This window comes from Schistocerca piceifrons, chromosome 1 (genome assembly GCF_021461385.2).
Source record: "Schistocerca piceifrons isolate TAMUIC-IGC-003096 chromosome 1, iqSchPice1.1, whole genome shotgun sequence".
Classification (NCBI taxonomy): Eukaryota; Metazoa; Arthropoda; class Insecta; order Orthoptera; family Acrididae; genus Schistocerca; species Schistocerca piceifrons.
In genome coordinates this window covers 749383100-749388278 of record NC_060138.1, presented here as the reverse complement: position 1 = coordinate 749388278, position 5179 = coordinate 749383100, and positions in this window count along the sequence as shown.

Below are 5179 nucleotides of genomic sequence, written 5' to 3'. Positions count from 1 at the left end.
TGTCTAGCTGTAAGATACATTGCCCTTTTCTGTTTACAAGATATTTTCATCCCTTTAGTATGCCATAGCTTTAATAATGGTTTCTTACAATTACATTTCACTGTCTTATAAGGCAAACTGTTTTCAAATATACTCACAAAGGTATGATGAAATAGGTTAAATTTTAAATTAGCATAAAGTTTCCTGTGTACCTCATCCCACTCTAACTGTTCCAAGCTTTCCCTAATACTTGCAATTGTTAAATCGTGAACTGAATGGAGGACTGTTTTACGTTACTGAATGGAGCTCTATCATATACTGTACTTCACTGTGCATCATGATCAGACAGACCATTCTTAACAGGAAAAGTTTTTATTTGACTAAATGTATCTTGGTCTATAAAAACAATATCTATCAGTGTGCTGCTTTCCTGTACCACCTGAATAGGAAAATCAATAACTGATGTCAAATTAAAAGAACCAAGTAATACTTCAAGGTCCAGCTTTTTATTGGACTTTTGTGGAAAATCTACATTGAAATCGCCACAAACAAAAATTTGGTTCCCTCTGTCTGACAAATAGCACAACAAAGACTCCAAGGTTTTCAAAAATAACTGAAATTTCCCAATGGCGACCTACACACAGCTACAGTTATAAAAATACCGTTATTTAGTTTAAGCTCACACATACATGCTTGTATATGTTGATCTACACAAAATGTTTTAGTTTTTAAATTTTTCACACTATGTTAAATTTTAACATATATGGCAACTCCTCCTCTCCCGTTAGCATCTCTACTTACATGTGCTGAAACCTTATATCCACCTACATTAATCTTTTCCATATCTGTGATAATGTGGTGTTCAGACAGGCATAGTACAGCTGTTCCACCCCCAGTTTCTAAATCTTCTAAACAAACAAGAAGCTCATCTACTTTGTTTTTTAATCATCTAGTATTCTGATGCAATATACTAACATTATTTTTCACTGTGTTTTTATGAGAGTCTTATGACATGCTAACATTATTTATCACTGTACTTTTATGAGAATCTTGTGATATTTACACATCTCTAGTACCTGCCTGTCTGAGTTTCTCATTAAGCTTAATTTCATTCAGTGTTGAATCATTGGACACCGTTCTTAACCTAAAAAATATGTACTCCCATCAGTTTGTGCCTCTCCTTCTTAAAGACTTTGTGATAATCCCAACCGATTTACCCTTCCCTTTCCTACTGAGATGCAGACCATTCCTTGGGAAGTTTCACCTACCAAGAGCATAAACAGGAACAAAATCTATGCCTGTGAAAGTAGCCACCCAAAGCAGCTGCTCTAGTATCATATTGACCCTTCTGACAGAGCTGTTCAATTGGGGCTAATCACACTGCATGAAAGCAGGAACCAAGCCAACATTTGTATGGTTTGTTGCAGATTCTATTTTTACCACCAGGAGTAAAAAATGCAAAGTCATTGACAACTGCAAACAGCACTCCTTGTGATGCAAAATGCATTTTTCTGATTGATTAGGCCTAACTTCCTTATGGTAAAACAGTAACTGATAACTGAAGATATGATATCTTAACAAAACTGGACCAAAATTGGTATAATGGAAGAAAACATTACCTTGGTAACAACATTCATTGTACAGTATTAATTACTGATTTTAGTCTACTGAAAAGATCATCTTCAGACACAAAGCTAAATATACTGTTACATGCTGACTCTTTCAGGGTAAGTGAGCTTTGCCACAATAAATTTAGATCTGGTCTGTTCATCAGATCAAACTCGTAATCAAAGTAGTGGATATATTAATACAGACAATGTTATCTTTCATTAAAACCATAATTACCAAATGCTTCCCAAGATTTCTGATCCAACACTGTGAAAACACATGTCAGAGTAAACATTGTCATTTATTTGTCATTTATTGGAACAGTGCGCATGCCCACAAAGATACTCCAGCAGTGGGAAATTCAAGGGATTTCAAGTAGAAAATGTTGGAACACCCACTATTTTCAAGCCTCATTATTTCCTGCGTAGCTACTGCTAATGAAATCCATTAGAATTTGCTTGCTGTAGTCAACTTCAACTACAATTTCAACACATTACCCTCCCCCTCGCCCACTGCTCCATTAACAAATGGGTGTGTCCTTTCAACTGATCTTTTCTTTTAATCGCCGGCCGCGGTGGTCTAGTGGTTCCAGGCGCGCAGTCCGGAACCGCGGGACTGCTACGGTCGCAGGTTCGAATCCTGCCTCGGGCATGGATGTATGTGACGTCCTTAGGTTGGTTAGGTTTAAGTAGTTCTAAGTTCTAGGGGACTGATGACCACAGAAGTTGAGTCCCATAGTGCTCAGAGCCATTTTTTTTTCTTTTAATCAAGCTGGGCCATAACACTTATTTCCTCCCAATTTGATTCAGTAGCTCTTTGTTTGCCTTTCAATCCACACATACAATCTTTCACATTCTTTAGTAGCACCACTTTCAAAAACTTCTGTTCTCTCCTGTCCTAACTGTTGAAACTGTTTATTTTCCATTTTTCACACCTGTACAAGGCTACATGCCACATAAATGTCTTCAGAAAAGACTTCCTTGTTTTTTTTTTTCTGTTAAGAGATTGCAAAATGTGATCAGTGAAGAAGATGAAAGCATCATCTGTGGACAGAGCTTGCTAGAAATTGAACTGACATTGACTGAAAATGGACCTTGCTGGAAATTGAACTGACATTGACTGAAAATGTGGTGGCTGTTCAGGTGATCAACAATTAAAATGTGTTAGCTTTTGGCTGGGAGACTAGACGGTAGTTTATTGCAATGATCTTTTTAAAGTGGTTCCACACTTGCATAATTTAATTGCAGTGGTATAGTTCCTTACGTAGATTCATTAAATATGTGACACTGGACTGCACTTACATATATGTGGCAGTGCCTAAGTATCCTTGTGAAGATATTATCAACCCCAGAAGAACTTTCTATTTTTGTTTCTTTGATTGTCTCCTTGATCTCATTAACTGTGATGGGGGTGACATTCATCTGACTGACTTCAGTGTTGCTAACTTTATGCAGGAGGGCTATCATGTCACTCACTGAGCTTTTAGAGCATTTTCTAAGTGGCTGTTAAAATATCTATTGAAGACAGCAATTTCCTCAGCAGTGTTTACTGTATTTTTACTATGACTTATTTCTACATCAGACATGCACTCTACTTTTTTTCTGAGGATGCCTTTTTTATAACTTGGCAGATGGGTTTTGCTTTGTTGTTGGAGTTGTCAGTCTCAGATGTAGTTCTTTTTTATGGGATCCTCAGATATCTTTAGTGCTGCTCAAGACTTCCTTTTTATTCTACAGGAAATTCTGATCCCTCTAGTAATCCAGGGGATTTTTTCCTTTTTTTCAAATGCAGCTCAAACACTGACACAAACTAATTATTCATTATAAAACTGGTTCAATTCATCTATACAATTCCTTCCCAAGAGTACAGCCATGTATACAAAGCATTAGTCAATCTGCTGCAAGTAAAGGTTGAAGGTTTCTAGGGTATAATTATTGACTGGACTCAATAATATAATGGAATGTTTATTTCACACAGGTTGTGTAATTTACTGTAAGCAGTTCTCCATCAGGATTTGACAGTCCATTGAGACTTTGGCTTACAATGATACAGTTGTCCTCACCTCTGTCAATGAATCAATGAATGTATTGTCAATTAGGCTCTTACAATTACTTCTTACTCTAGTGATAAAGTTAACTACAGCAATTAGGTTGAATGATTCCATCAGGTACTCTTATTCTTCCTACTGTCATTTTCAGTTAAGAAACTTGTGAATAAGCAAGCTGGTATATTTTTAATTCACCTTTTTTTCCATCTGCTGTCTTAAAATTCATTTTTTCATGTCTGACTAATTACCATAAATATACGTGAATATAATCTGCATTTTCATAAAAGAGAAAGATTGGCCCTCAGTTTTAAAGAATATAACACCAGATCTAATTTTGTACTTAGTTTTATGTATGTAATTGATTTTCTAATTTATTTCAACTATTCCTAGTTAATGTCTTTTGTTATAGGGTGAAATCAGTAATTGTTTTTAACATAAATTCTATTATAAACAAATATAAATTATGTACTAATTTTAAAAACACTTGGAGGAACAACTAATAGTATTCTTAAAGGATCTATTTGGCTCTATTTGAAAACACGTTAGTAAAACCAGTCCTTAATTAATTCCAAAGTAATTACCAGTTTTGTGAAAAGTATTGTTTGTATAACTATCTGTTAATTTCATTATTTAAACACATAATTCAGCTACAACCTTGTAGTAGAAGAAACTGTTAAAAATACGGAATTTTTTGATGTATTCAGTTAATTTAATGAGTATATGTATAGTTTCAGTGCCTATTATTGTGATGATATATAAAAGCCCAATTTTTTGTCCCAACACAGTCAGTCCATGCCCAAGTTTCAGACAAGAAACCTGTGTTGGTTAGAACAACAACAATGTGTCAACTTAACGGTGAAATAAATGTTGCACCAATAGGCCATGTGTTAAACCAATAACAGTGTCTGTTCAATTTATTTGAAAAACTGTGAAATTTGTAGATAGGTTTTTACTGCTCATAGATGTACAACTGTAAACTATTGTAGCAGTATGTTGATGCTTGCCTGCAAACTATTAATGAGGCTTATCGAATTTTGACCAATAGTGAACTGGTCATATTAACTATGTATTTTTGTGAACAATGGAAGTAAAGATCTGTGAAACACAACTGTGCACCTGTCGGCTACATCATTTACAGTAGTCAGTATTGAACTTCCGCCCCCCCATTTTTCAGCCAGTATCACAACTTAGTATGTCGATACGGAGGACTATCAATGAAGAAATAAAACAGGTTAATGTCATAAACTGACACTGAAATCACCCATTATATTTAAATCCTTGGTTATGAAACATGTTGGACTCAAAAGCTGTTACATCTGCTCTAGAAAAACACACATTTCCCTGCAGGAGTGCTGTTAACTGCCAACACACCATCTGACATATCACCTGTGGTGATGTCAGTTATCTGTTTCAAAATGAAAATCTACACAGTAAGTACATAAGTTTAGGTTTTTAAATATTACATAAATTGCAGTTCCATCTATCTCTTTAATAGAGTTCTATGATGGGTTGTTGCTAATACATACCCATCAATTTGAGGCATTT